This window comes from Carcharodon carcharias, chromosome 25 (assembly GCF_017639515.1).
Source record: "Carcharodon carcharias isolate sCarCar2 chromosome 25, sCarCar2.pri, whole genome shotgun sequence".
Classification (NCBI taxonomy): domain Eukaryota; kingdom Metazoa; phylum Chordata; class Chondrichthyes; order Lamniformes; family Lamnidae; genus Carcharodon; species Carcharodon carcharias.
In genome coordinates, this window is record NC_054491.1 from 15,558,154 (window position 1) to 15,573,951 (window position 15,798).

The window sequence follows — 15,798 nt, forward strand, 5'->3', positions numbered from 1 at the left end:
GTCACAATCAGCTTCTACAGGCTACCTGGCATTAGGTGTGTCATTTCTAAATGCATACAATGACTTTACAATGGAGAAAGTCAGCATTAGTTGGTTACCAGGATATGCTGATCTCAGTGAGCATTATAAATTGCTCTTCTGCTACATTAATCTGATTTACTGCAGAAAATAAATTTGAGGGTATGTTTTAATAATAACTTTTAAATGTGTACTATCTCAATTTCATAATGTTCTCAGGTGTGTTATTATGTAATAAAATTACTTGTTAAATGTAAGTGTTTTCTCCATGTCTGCCTTTGCTACTGAAGTGATACACACGCAGTTGCACTGTTTACTCCGTGACTTCATTTGGAGCGACAGAATAGGTAGCGACCAGGACAGAAATAAAGGAAAATAAAGTGAAGTTATATCTTTGATGAGGAACCTAGGATTTAAACTTTCAGTTCTAGACAAGGTCAGTGCCTGGTCAACCAGTTAACCTGAGCTTCTACACAAATGCTGCAGGACCTGCTCATTCTTTCCAACCTTTTATTCATTTAGAGTTTATTCTTTCTGAATTTTACCCTTTCTCATTCGTTGGTTTTCTGTAATGTGCACACGAGCATGTTGGTGCAGATGGGCATCAGTGGCCATCTTGCATTGGCAGGTGTCACAGTGGGTGGAATTTTAAGGCCTCTCTCACTGGAGGGATTTTCCAGTCCCATCGAAGTCAATTGAGTTTTGAATGGCTCGCCATATTTTCTGACCCTGGCCCCGCCCCCTCCACAACAGGGCCGCAAAATTCTGCCAAGTGCTTCTCCATTAGTCTTGGATCAACGTGAGTGTGGAAAATTAAGCCAGCAGGCAATCTGCTGGAGGAGATGTATCTCTTTCAGTTCTTTTTATTTTATTCCCTTTTTTAAATTTGTTTTTAAACCTCATGAAGGAGAGAGTAATGAGGAAAAGGCGCATTTTCATTATTTTGCCCCCAGTGTCGGCATTGAGCACCATTGCTTGGTACAAAATAAAACTCTTCCTGTGCCCTGACAAGAAAGTTAACTGCCTTCCTTTGACATTCAAAAGTATTACTTTCGTCAAATATTCAACCATGAACATCCTGGGGGGGTCCTGATTGACCAGAAACATCACTGGACCAGCCACATAAATATTTTTGTTAAAAAAGCAGAACAGAAGCAGAGAACTCTGTGGTGGCCACACTCTGCTCCCACCTTTTCAGGTTGTTTCTTTTTTCCTAGATTTAGCACACAAACAATTATAGATCAGATATAATTAAAACGATGAATGAACAGGAGTGAGTCTTCTGACATTGCTTTTTCCCTGTTTTGATGCTTCTGAGTATCTAAGTTTAAATCTTAAACATCTGCAATGTTCCTTTCTGGAACTTCTTCAGTATATGATTCATCATAGGTTCCTGGTTAGGAGAAAAGAGTGATTCTTCAAATAGGGATCAAATCATTAATGAAATAAAATATATTTCTAACCAGGGAAGAGATGTTTACTGATTCTTTTTCAGTCTTAATTTACCTTTCTGCTTTAGTGATGCTAATTTCTTGCAACTGGTCATATTACAGAATTAGTCTTTAGAAAGTCCTGCAAAATGGGAAGGATTTAACTCCTCATGGTAGCAATAATCCAATCATTCTACAATGAAACTGTTATTGCTAAACTCCAAACATGTCATCCTATATGCTTAACCTCTTGCTTAGCACCAAGGTGCATTAGTGCAGGAGTGCTGCACTGACAGAGGTGCCGGCTTTTGATGAGACGTTAAACTGGGCCTCCAGATGGACATTAAAGATCCCACAGCACTGTTTGGAGAGCAGGGGGCCAGAATTTTCCGGCTGACGTGCGGATGGCATCGGCTGCATGTCAGAACGTAAAATGACGTGTGCCGACATCAGTGTGCGCCATCGCGATATTTCGGTGGGCGGGCGCGATCAGTTCACCCTCCATTAATTGATGAGCTCGTTAAGCCCCTTAACTTGCCAATTGTGTACGATTTTGAGGGGCCCGTGCGCACTTCGGGTTGGCTCACGGGCCCAATGGGAAGGCGGGTAGGAGATTATTTAAGAAAACTTTTGCAATGTCGGGATATGTGGACTGAGAGGGGTTGTTCATGTTTTTCAACAAGTTATATTTGATGAAAGTGTTTAAAACATACCTGTGTGATTGTCTGTAGTTCTCATCGATGTCCAAGAGGTTTTTGTGTAAAGTGAAAGCATTCTGCAGACAACATTCTTTTTCGGCCTTGCAGCTTTCCGGAGGCCTCCATTTAGCCTGGGGCTATGGGTTCTAACGTCTCCAGTGGAGGCAGCTCCCCTGAGGAGGAAGGGAGGGATAGAATCAGGAGGAGGCCAGGACTGGACAACTAGGCTCCAGAGGAGCCACCTTTGGGAGCACAGGTGCGGGCACAAGGGGTTGTCCAAGTGGGAGGGGCTGCAGAAGACGCCAAAATCTTGCTGCCAGGGTATACAGGCAGCAAAGCAGCTACCTCAGTAATGACTGAGGTGCAGTGCCGAAGAAGGCTCCATCTCTCAAGGGAGACAGTCAACTATATCTGTCAGATGATTGGCCCTGAGATCTCCCCTAACTGTGTGGGTGGACACCCCATGCGAGTGACTCTGAAGCTCACAGTCGCCCTCAACTTCTATGTCTCTGGCAACTTCCAGGGCTCGGTGGGTGATCTTTGTGGTGTCTCCCAATCAGCTGTCCACACTTGTCTCAAGCAGGTTACAGATGCTCTGTTCAGATGGGTATCCACCCTCATCCACTTCCGCTGCGACCAGGCAAGTCAGACACAGTGAGCCAGAGGCTTCGCAACCATTGCTGGCTTCCCCCGTGTCCAGGGTGCTATGGACTGTACACATGTGGCCATCAAGGTGCCAGCAGGTGAACCCGTCAACAGGAAGGGCTTCCACTCCGTGAATGCACAGATAGTGTGTGATCACAGGACGCTGATTCTACAAGTCTGTGCAAGGTACCCAGGCAGCTCCCACGATGCCTACATCCTCAGACACTCCCAGGTGCCGGGGCTCTTCAGTGCTCCAGACCAGCTGGATGGATAACTGCTGGGAGACAAGGGCTATCCCCTCAGAAGGTGCCTCTCCGCCATCCAAGAACAGAAGCCGAGCAGCGGTACAATAGGAGCCAAAGCTCCACAAGGGCTGTGGTGGAGAGAACCATCGGTCTTCTCAAGATGCGCTTCTGTTGTCTGGACCGCTCAGGGGGCGCACTCCAGTACCCCCCAGATCATGTCTCAGTGATAGTGGTTGCATGCTGCGTTCTCCACAATCTTGCGCTGGAAAGGGGGAATGCAGTTGATGACGAAGACCTTGACGCAGGGGATGTGGCTGCACATGATGAATCCAGCAGTGGCTCAGAGGATGAGGAAGCACAGGGCGATGATGAGCGGCAGTACGCCGACCTGCTACTACACCAAGGAGGCAGGGACACCCGGGACAATTCAATCCAAAGAACCTTCAGCCAGTTCCACACACATGGATCAGCAGGAGCAGCATCGCCTGGAACTTCCACAAGTGGCACATCTTCCACCTGTTCAGCTGCAAATAAGGGCTTAGTACAGAAACATCAATGTCCACTCAAACACTCATGATAAACATGTGAAAAATAAAAATGCAGCACAAACAAAAGACCCTCAGCCATGGTTACAAATGTGGACTTTATTTTGTCCAAACAAAAACACACACCACTTATTAGTGATCACAAAAATATGGGCCCCTATTCTAAGGCCAACACAAAATCACCAGTGACGAACCCGTGGAGTGCCTAAGTTGCCTTATGCCTTAAGCACCCTGCTTATGTTTGCGGGTGCTACGTCTTGGTGCCACCCCATCGCTCAGAGTGGCTTGAGAAACAGCTGCTGACTCTGCTGTCCTGTTGGCCTCGATGACGTTGGCAGCCGTCCTCTGGCCCGTGGAGCCTGTGATGGCCCCGCCTGGGAGGGAGTGGCCGGCTCCTGAACTAGCACCTCGCCAGTTGTTGCAGCCTTAACGGAAGAAACGTTGACTGGCAGAGGGGCGGAGGAGCTGCTGCCCTCATCCAGAGCGCCCTGAGAGGAGCTCGCAGCGACGACAGGCAGCTGCTGCACCAATGTGAGGTCCAAATCTATCTCCCTGCTCACTGCAGATGCATAGGCACCGAGCGCCGGCGCTTGGTGTCCACAACATCTCCCACAGTGGAACATACCACCTGTGGCTAGAACCGCTGGGAGAGCTTTGCAGGTCAGAGTGTAACCCAATCATAGTTTGATCCATTTGGTGGAAGCCCCTCTCTATGAGAGTCGCCAATCTCTCATTGAAGGAATCCTGATGCTCTGCCCTGAGGGCGGAATCTTCATGTGCACTCTGCCTAGACTCCTCTGTCGCAGAGAGCAACTGAACCATTCCCTCATGCAACCCTGCCAGATGCAAATGCATTTCCAGCAGCCTTTCCTGCAGCTGCTGCAATGGGGACAACTCCAGAGGCACGTCATCAGTACCGGACTCAGCATGTGCCACGTCCCCTGCAGTCCTCCTGTTGCTGGAGCCATCGGCACTCTCTGCCCCTACCATCTTCTCCAGCGATCGTGATGTGTCCTCTCCACTGTGACCCGGACACTAGACGACGGTAATGTGCGTGTGTCTGCGATGGTGCCTGGCTGGCTGAAATGATGTGCCGCAAGTTGCCCTCAGGTGTGGAAGGGGGGCCGCGGGGTCAAGGTGCGGGTCGCTCTGGTGGTGATGCTGAAATTAACAATAAGGACAGTGCATCAGTTAGTGGACAGTCAGTTCAACCTTTTATCCCTTTCCCTCCCGCAGCCTCATAAGTCACTCACCTAAGGAGAAGAACATTGGTGAGTTGAAAAAGTGTCACGACGAGCCCCAGACATTAAACACACATGCAGCCAGGCTGGTCAGATGGCCTCAGGAATGCCACATGGCATGTCATGAACCAGAGGAGTGGGGAGAGTGCAGAGGTACCTGACCTGGATGCACTGAGGCCTGGATAGTTATGAGGCTGAGGAAACATCACAAACAGTAACGACACTTGGCGTCGATCACAGGAGATCGAGAGGTCACATTATTGGCCTTCATTCCGTAAGGAGGGGCATAGACCGGGTGGGCAGAAGGCAACATTTCTCCTTGGTGCAGGGATGAGTAACGTGGTGGCAATTATCTAAGTCGAGTGCCATGAGGTTCACAGCTGAGGTGCTGAGAACCTTTTGGACAAAGTAATGTGGGGCGCACTGGCTGAAAGGGTGCTGGAGGTCCCAAACCCCCTCAGATGAAATAAGTCTTTGGCTGTGCAGCAGCGATGCCATGGCAGGTTAGACCATGGGGATAATGGTCACAAATGGGATAAGGTGACTTTGGAAGGGGGTGGAGACGCGAATCCTCAGGGGGACGAGGGACCCTCCTGTATGTCCCATGTGTCAGACTGTCTCAGTCTGTGAATGAGCATTGTTGCAGCATTAACAATTGCAGCAACCATCAGTGGTTTGGATGGTGGGCAGACAGTGTGGATGGGACTGTGGACCTCAAATACCTGCCCACTGGACCCCAGCCTCACTGCCCTCGGCCGCCCTGGCCTCTTGACTGCTGCCCAGCTCCATGGCCCTGCTCCTCGAAGGGTGTGAGGCACTGCAGGAGGGCACGCCCACCACCAGTCTTCTGGTGCTCCCGGGCATTATGGTGAGTTTTTGCCTGCAAAACAGAGAAGAGGGTTTATTGGGGCTGATCGCTCATGTACTCTGCACGCACATGCCACACCCCAACCACAGTGGCCCATCTGAGGCCTCCAGCAGCTCCTGTCCACACTACTGGTGATCGGTCCCAAGAAGATAGTATGGCTGCTCCCAACTCCCTCCCCCGATGGACACCATTGAACACATTCAGCATCCATCACTTTCAATAACACAGGAATCTTAGCACCCATGGCAAGGAGGCGCAACTAGGTGCGGCGCTGATGCCAGCAGATGGCACTTGCCCAAAACACGTTGGGGCTCCCCTTGGATCATCTCATTACCATCAATATGACATGTGTTGGAGTTCTGAGTATGTGTCTAGTGGGCCCCCCTGCAGGTTGCCCCCAGACTACTCAAATGCCACAAAGACCAACATATTCTCCTCAACCACTAAGGCTGATGTAAGCATGGTCAGTATCCATTTGCCCACCCAGCGTGCAACAGATGCCCTATGCAGTAACGACAGCAAGACGTGGTATGGGGGGGGTGGGGGGGGGTGCGGGGGGGAGGTGAAAGGCTAAGGCTGCCTCCTGAGTCAAATTGCCAAGACAGACATGGTACTCACCCGTCCAGAGTGCAGCAAATCATTGAATCTTTTCCTGCACTGGGTGCCAGTGCGCTGCACATCATCATGGGCGCTGACAGCGTTACCCACCTCCTCCCACACCTGGCTGGGACATGGGAAGGGTGCTCCTCCTCCCATCCTCTGGATACAGAACATGCCGATGGATGCCCACCTCTTGGAGGAGGACAGCAAGGCAGGCATCTGAAAATCTGGGGGCACAGTGGCCTCTCCTGCAGCCTGCCCCCCTCCTCCTGCTCATGCTGCTGTCCACTCGGACCTCCCTCCTTCTCTCTACGAGTGGCCATGGTGCACTGCTTCTCTTTATACAGGCTGCTGGCTTCCCATTGGAACCGGTAGTCTGAGCACGCCCGCCCCCGCGACTATTTTGCCATTCTCCATGGGAGTCGCTTCCCGCTGGGTGGGCCTTAATTGGCCCGCCCGCGGAGAATGGCGGCACGGCCTGTTTCTCCAGCAGCAATCGGCTGCCTGCTGGCAAACAGAAAATTCTGCCCAGGGAGTTCTACCCGGTGTCAGGACTAGCATTTATCTCTCAACCAACATCACAAAAGTAGATTATATGGTCGTTATCATGTTGCTGTTTGTGGGAGATTGCTGCATGCAAATTAGCTGCTGTGCTTCCTACATGATAACAGTGACTACGCTTTAAAATAATATGACCCTAGTGTGTTTTGGATTGTCCTGAGGTTGTGAAAGGCACTATATAAATGCAAGTCTTGTTTTAGATCATCCCAGTGTTAAAATCCATATTCATCAGATTGACTGCGCTAACTCATCCCTTTCCCAGGATGGCAAAACCGTGAAACCATCTTGTCTCCCTCACTTGTCGCTTTCTGTTGCAGTCGTGTTTGGGGTCATCTAACCACTTCTTACAATTTAGGCATGTTTTACGTTATGTTACATCCCCACCCTCATCAAAAAAAAATTCGCAGTAATAAATTGAAATTCAGACTTCATATGACATTCTCAAAATCCTCAAGGTTTGTGTATAAAGGTCATCTGCATCCATTGATTGTAAGGCACTTTGAACATATTAGTGACATCCTAACAAGCAATTAACGTATCAAGAATTAGGTAGGTGATTTACAGAGTGTATTCAGTACTCTGTCTTTAAATTTATTAACTAACCTGAGTTACAAATGCTGCCAGTAAAATGTTTTTCACTGCAAAGTCCTTCTATAACTCAAAGGCAGTGTTAGAAGGGCGAAGTCAATATTTCTTTTAGTCTGAGCTATATTTCTTTCACAATTTCAATTACAAGTGTTCGGAACAGGAACATTCTCTTTATTTTGCTTGATTTGTGCCATTTTAATATTAGCATGTCAGAAAGAAAGAGCCTGCATTTATTTAGCCTCTTTCATGACCTTATAACATCTCAACCAAGGGAGTACTTAAGTGTAGTCACTGTTGTAATGTAGGGAAACTTGGCAGCCAATTTGAGAACAGCATGCTCCCACAAATGGTAATTAAATAAATGTCCAGATGATCCATTTTAATGATGTTGGTTGAGGGGCAAATAGCCAGGGTTAAAACTTTTCACAACCACCCTCAGCATCAGCCAGTACCATTCCCTCACTCATTGCTGTCTTCAACAGTTGGAACTCTTTTGGGTCCAAACCAACTAAACTAAATTAACAAATCAGGGGACAAATGAAAAGGCAACGCCTTAAAGGGAAACTGCAAAGACAAAAGACAAAATTTAAAGGAAACTTACCAACATTAAATCAAAATGTGATTAAGGGGATCAATGAAACACACCAGTCCCCACGGTGCCCACCGAGTACAGAAGACCTTGATCTCCCTCTCCCTCTCCAGGGACACCCAGTCACAAATGTAGCCACGGAAGAAGGGCATCAGTTGGGTCGGACGATCCCCTCGATCACTCGCTGCCTGGACCTGTTAATGACTAACTTGGCCAGGCCCAGGAGCAGGTTCAAGGAGGTCCTCCTCCCTCCTGGCCCACCCTTTGGAGATTATCTTTCAGCACTCCTTTGCAATCAGAGACAGATACAAGAAAAGTGTTGTAATCTGACAGACAGTCCTTGTCTTGACTCTTAAATCCAACGTTTCCGTCATAATCTTTTTTGTCTAACTTATCAATGGCTAGTGTTCTCCCTTTCTTCTTGCTAAGCACCAGATATATTGAATACATAATCTTCCTCCTCCCTATGTTCCCACTGTTGAAATAAAAACTTAAATCACCACTATGTTCTCCAATTTTAAATATTTGCATGCATTTCACCCTTCTCCTACAATCAATAGGCATCCAAAAATTAAGTTTAGCATGACCCAGCCACTACTGTATCTATCGTGTCTTTGCTCCTACTTTTCAATATTGTTGGTTTTCTGAACTTCTGGCCTTAGCTTTTCCGACAGGACCCTCTTTTAGAAAAATGCTTTTACCAGGTGCAAGCCAAAGACCTGTTTATTGTCCTTTATTCCTGTATCAGATAAACATCAGTTTTAACTCATTTGAATTCTCCCACATCTCCCTCAAGCCATCCTGATGTGAAGCAGTTGTGGCAAGATCCCCATAAGAACTCTTGGGCTGCCAAGCTCACGGAGGCTGTCAGGAGAGAGGAAGACGAAGTGGCTTCCTCTCAGGATGTTTGTATAATCCCCCATTCTATCTTAGCCCCTCAAATTGATGACATGACTAGACAGTATGGAATTACTAATAACTGCTACATTGTCAGATGTGACTGTAAGTTTCCAGTACAAGTGACCCTCTCACTAAAAGTTCATGTAAACGTGGTCAAAAACCATTTGAGCAGTCATTGAGTGGCACCCCTTCCTGTTGAGTTTTTCATTAGAATTAATATGTGGAGTGCTGATGGTCATTTGGTCTATTGATACCTGCCTTAATTCTCAGAAGGCTGACAGGTGACCAAAGCTCTGTGTCCTCGCCAGTTGCTGTTTCCTTATCAGATGGAAAGTGATAATGGTAGTTCTGGCAAACATGGTACTAGCGCCTTCCTTTGTGAATTGTGGATGGTGTTTCTGGCTGAGTGTCTTTGGGTTTCTGGCTGAGTGTCTTTGGTGCAGAAGGAATGCACTGCCTTGAGGCTTAAGAGCATTGCAGTCTTCACCTTTAAGGAAAGGGCCAACTCTGCCCTTGAAACAATCTGCAGGTTGGTGCACAGCAAGTGACATTGCACAGCTCCTGCCCCTATAGTGAAGTAGGGGTGACAATTCTCAATTCCTTCGCAGGACGTGGGTGTCACTGGCAAGGCCAACATTTGTCGCTCATCCCTAACTGCCCTTGAGGTCATGGTGGTGGGCCACCTACCAGAGCTGCTGCAGTCCATCTGGTGTAGGTAAGCCCACAGTGCTGTCAGGAAGTGAGTTCCAAACTTTGGATCCAGCATCAGTGACGGAACAGTGATACGGGGCAGGATTTTCAGGTCGCCCGACGGGCCCGGGAGTGGCTGGGAAACGGTCCCCTGTCTGCAACTTCAATGAACGGGCAGCGAGTGTGCAAGGTACACTGAGAAGCTCAGAGCTGCCAGGGTCGGCGGGGGGGGCGGCGGGAGGAGTGTGAACTCAGAAGTCTGCGCGTGTGTGTGGGGGAGGGCGCACGGAAAGCTCCCAGAAGGCGGGGAGCTGTCTCCGGGAGCTGAAGTATTTTAAGCCAATGAATAAAGTTTTTTTGAAAATCCAGGAAAAATATACACACTGCGGACACTCTTACCTTAACGTGCATGTGTGAAAAATTCTGCCCCCAAATCTTTTAAAAATTTAATGACGGAAAACTTATCCCACCCCCGCCGAGGTTTCCTAAAAAATCCACAAGCTGCCTGGTCCATTTGCCCGCACGCCAACTGTAACGGTGGACAGGCAGCGAAAGATGCAGGTTGATTAATTGATTAATGGCCTTAATAAGCCTCTTAATTGTTAGCGGGCGCGCTGCCAACTCTCGGGCACGCCCGCCGACCAAAATGCCACTTGCTATTTCACGCTCGGGCGTGTTGGGCGCGTGCCTGCATGCCAGGTAGAAAATCCTGCCCATTAGTTCCAAGTCAAGATGGTGTGTTACTTGGAGGGGAACTTGCAGGTAGTGGTGTTCCCATGCTCTGCTACCCTTGTCCTTCTAGAGATTGCGAGTTTGGAAGGTGCTGTTAAAAGAGCCTTGGTGAATTGCTACAGTGCATCTTGTACACGCTGCTGTGACTGTGTTGGTGCAGGAGGTGAATGTTTAAGGTGGTGAATGGGGTGCCAATCAAGCGGGCTGCTTTGTCCTGGATGGTGTTGAGCTTCTTGAGCGTTTTTGGAACTGGTCTCATCCAAGCAAGTGGAGAGCATTCCAATACGCACCTGCATCTTTTAGGTGGTGGTCAGGCTTTGGGGAGTCAGGAGGTGAGTTACTCACCCCAGAATTTCAAGTCTCTGATCTGCTCTTGCAGCCATAGTATTTATCTGGCTGGTCCAGTTCGGTTTCTTGTCAATGGTAACCCTCTGGTAGTTGATAGTGAGGGATTCAGTGATGGTAATGCCATTGGACATCAAGATTAGATTCCCTTTTATTGGAGATGGTTATTGCATGGTTATGGCATTTACATGGTACGAATGTTACGTACCACTTACCAGACCAAGCCCAGATATTGTTCAGGTCTTGCTGCATTTGGCCATGTACTGCATCAGTGTTTGAGGAGTTGTGAATGGTACTGAACACTGTGCAATCATTAATCAACATCCCCACTTCTGACCTTATGATGGAGGGAAGGTGACTGATGAAGCAGCTGAAGATGGTTGGGCCTAGGACACTATCTTGAGGAACTCCCGCAGAGATGCCTGACCTCCAACAACCACAACCATCCTCCTTTGTGCTCCAACCAGTGGATAGTTTTCTCCAAGAAATGCTTCCTCTGATATGCCCAGGTTGGAGTGACTTGGTCTATCAATGCAGATCCTTGTGTATTGGGCCTGAGGTGTCACTAAGTTTTAATTCTCTTGTGAAATTGCCAAACTTACCAAACTCATACAGCCCAGTGGTGACAGTAACAGAGGTTCCCATCCTCCCAAGTCTGTGGCTTTTAATTGTAATGTAGAGCAATTGCCATGGCTGCATAAAGTTCGTACTTAGTAAGCTAAAGAAAGGCCAGAAACGCACAGGGGAAAATATCATGCAAGATGTTTACTGCAATAGATAAATAGGTGACCTAGCAGGTCAGAGGCTAGGAATCCTGCAGCGAGTAACTCACCTCATGACTCCCAAAGCCCACCTACCATCTACAAGGCACAAGTCAGGAGTGTGATGGAATACTCCCCACTTGCCTAGATGAGTGCAGCTCCAACAACACCCAAGAAGCTTGACACTATCCAGGACAAAGCAGCCCATTTGATTGGCACCACATCCACAAACATTCATGCCTTCCACCACTGATGCACAGTAGCAGCAGTGTGTACCATCTACAAGATGCACTGCAGGAATTCACCAAGGCTCCTTAGACAGCACCTTCCAAACCCACAAACACTATCAGTTAGAAGGGCAAGGGCAGCAAACACATAGGAACATCACCACCTGCAAGTTCCCCTCCAAGCCACTCACCATTCTAATTTGGAGATATATCACTTTTCCTTCACTGCTGCTGAGTCAAATCCTGGAACTCCCTTCCTGACAGCACTGTGGGTATACACATACCACACGGACTGCAGCGGTTCAAGAAGGCAGCTCACTACCACCTTCTCAAGGGCAATTAAGGCTGGGCAATAAATGCTGGCCTAGCCAGCGATGTCCACACCCCATGAACGAATAAAAAAAAGGATGTGATGTGATGATATCACATGACTCTAATTCACTTCACTGTTTACAGACCATATAATTTTCCTATGTTCCACAAGCAAGGGAGTCAAGGGTTATGGGTAGGGCCAGGGAGAGAAATTATGGGGCCAGGTTTCTGTGCCCATAATTCCTACACCATCCCTCCCACCTTTAACCCTCCCCCTTACATACTTTGGGTGCCCAGAATTGAAAACCATGGTCACAGTGGGGTCAAACTGTTTTATATAGGTTCAGCAAAACATCTTGGTTTTTGTACTCTATGCCTCCATTAGAGGGCCCTGCAAAAGCTCAGGTTTCAGTATGATACACTTTACAACCACTGCTTTGGTCACTCATATTATGCAACCAGCTCCGCTTCTTTGAACTTGGCTTTATGCAATATCCAGACAGCAACACCCAAAAGACTTACAAGCACTGTAAACAACAACTCTATGTACAAATGAGAATATCTTGAACCAACAGTGACATACTCTAGTGGCGCATACTTCCTGTATGGAAGTTCAAAATAGAAATGGGAAAGAACAGGCCAGGGAACAGGATAAGGCTTGTGGTTCTATAAGAGGAAAAGTACCTCGTGCCTCATTTCTCCAGCCCTTCCCGACCCCCTTCCCTCTTGGTGTGGGGGCATTGACCCCTGTGCCAGGCCCTTCCCAACCCCTTCCAGCCACTGCCCTTGGTGTCAGTATGGTGTTAAAAATGGCAAAGCCTTCCAGTAAATTAGCACTGACCAATGTTAACAGAAAAGTTACATTTTGCATTGAGTGATAAATATATTCTCATTTAAAATTGAAACTAATCACATTTATAAATGCCCAAAATGGAGCAACCATAAAGCCTTATGAACAGTGCATTAGGAAAGGGCAGGGGTGTGCTACCCAGTGCCCTAGGCCAGGTCACAGTGAAAATAAACCAGGGGTACAGAAACAGTTGCACGATCTGTTACCCAGAGTGTCAGGATGTCTCATGATATTGATGAGATGGAGCTGGAAGAATATTTCACAGGATACAGCAATGTGGTGGAACTCCATATTAACACCAAGGGCAGTGGCTGGAAGGGGTTGGGAAGGGCCTGGCACAGGGGTCAGCACCCCCACACCAGGAGGGAGGGGGGTTGGGAAGGGCTGGAGAAATGAGGCACAAGGTGCTTTTCCTCTTATAGAACCACAAGCCTTACCCTGCTCCCTGGCCTGTTCTTTCCCATTTCTATTTTGAAAAACAGCCATCCAAGTAATTCCAGGAGCTTTTTTGAACTTTGATGGCAATCTTTTGTAACTGTTAATGGGTTTCAATAACTGCCCTTGTGCCCAGGCCTGCATATTTGCATAAGTACTCATTTTATCCAAAATCTTGTTAGACTTTTTTGTCCAGTATTGAAATTCTACTCAGCTTCTCAGTAGCTATGTCTACAGCCTTGGGCTTCCAAGCCTTTCTTTTGCTTGCCAAATACCTGCAGTAGGTTCTGTGCCAAATTAAGTTGCCATTGCACTGTTCATAAGGCTTTATGGTTGCTCCATTTTGGGCATTTATAAATGTGATTAGTTTCAATTTTAAATGAGAATATATTTATCACTCAATGCAAAATGTAACTTTTCTGTTAACATTGGTCGGTGCTAATTTACTGGTAGAGGACTTGCTGACACAGCCAGCACACAAGAAGGATGGGAAATCTCGCAATGGTGATCAGACTTTCTCAATTTACATCACCTTTTGCTCTACCCAAATGCAAGGACCTTGAAGGCAGCCTCAAGCTGCCCGGTCCGGCCGCCTCGTGCCACCCAGTCCACTCTTACCCGGTGCCACCCAACCCAACATCTGTTACCGTCAAAACTGACAAGACGCGTGGAGCCGGGAGGAGAGGCAGAGGGAGCTGGCTTCAACTCTCAAAATGGCCCAGGGCCTAGGGCCCAGGGGCTGGTTCCAGTGAATTGAGGATTTGAACTAGATGATTCGAGCCCAAAGAGGAATCCACTTGCCCGCACTTTACAGGGGGAAGAAGTGGGGGAAGGTAGCGGGGTGGGGGGGGGGGGGGGGGTGGGGTGGGGTAGGGTACCTACTCGAAACAGCAGACACCAACCTGCTCAGGAGATTGCGCTCCAGGCGGATCTGAAGATTAAGGAAGCACACTCCACGATGACTAGGCCCAAAAGTAAATCCATGAGGTGAGAAATGAATCTGGCTCGCCCTGCTACTCGACCAATGATTACAGTTTTTCAAAAAGAACAGCAATCATTCGTCGATTAGCCTGTCAATCAGGATGGTCTATGTGCCGATTGGTGGCTTTGGACACTGACCATCCAGATTGACAGGTCACTTGGTCAATGAGCCCGGGCCCCCTGACGGCGCAGCCCTTGGTGATTAGGACCGTCTGCATTTCCCTCTCTTGGGCCCTGGTTATGGGGGCAAAGATGGGAAAGTGGAGCTGAGACCAAAACCAGATTAGCCATGATATTATCGAATGGTGGAGCAGGCTCAAAGGTCCAAATGGCCTACTCCTGTTCTTATATTTTTATGTTCCTGCTTTTATTTTTGAATATAGTTTTCAGAAGCATTTAATGCCAACTGTGGACTTACTTCAAGTACAGGCCTGTTTGTAGCAACTTTACAGTCAGATACACACAACAATTGACCACAGAGGTAACTAGTTTATTGTTTAATTAGATTAGAAAAATGTCAACAGGTAGCTTCAGTCTGTTAATGTTTCTTAGGTGCAAACACTGAGTGGTCAAAATTCATGATCCTTGATCCTAGGTTTCCACATAAAAGAAAAATGTAACTCAGATAAGTTAACTGTTCCTTCCCATATCAGATATATGAGATAACATAGTTAATAAATCTCATAGACCTGAGGGTCAGAAAGCAGACATACAGTGTGAGCAGGAGGACCAATTTGAACTAGGTAAGAGATGCTTCTCATGATTCCTGAGGTTTAAGCTGCAGTGCATAAAAACTAGTAAAATTATAAGGAAAGGTTTACAGTGATGGTTCAGTGAAAAACCCTTTTTAATATCCAATTTTGCTCAGGTCCCAAAATGGCTCTTTGACGAAATTCCCAGTGTGGCTCTGAGCCACCCTGCACTGAGAAATTCCCTGGTCTAGTATCCAGCCTGGGTTGAGTTGGTTAATCTGAGCCAGTGGCATTAAAATTGTCGTATGCATCCCTGAACAGGGGAGTGGAGAAACCATCCAGTCTTCCCACTCCCATGCCTATCCCTTTAAAACCTTATTGTGATCCTGAGAGAAAACAACTGACTTTCTTTTCTACATAGCATAGATAAAATAAATATGACAAAGGAGTTGGCATCCATGAGACAACATGGCATCTGCAATGTATTCCATGCAGTTACAGATCTGTAGATAGATGGAATCAACTTTTTAAGAGGGCATGTTTTGAATAAAATGATAATTATTTTTACTCAGTTGACTCCTTGTAGGATCAGTTTGTAATAACTGACTATAACACTCTGGCTGGGTTTGTTCACCACAAATTTCACCAACAAGAAATGAGTTACTTTAAATTTCTGCATTTCAAACAATGCAAACAACCTAATTTCATGTGAAAGGTATATTAGATGTTATGGGTTTGTCCGTAGGGCAATGTTACTGCAAAGCAGCTCCTGCTTCACAGCAACGCTGACATTATAATATCAAGATCGATTCAACTACAGAGGGAAGCGGTGTGAGAGTCTCCCG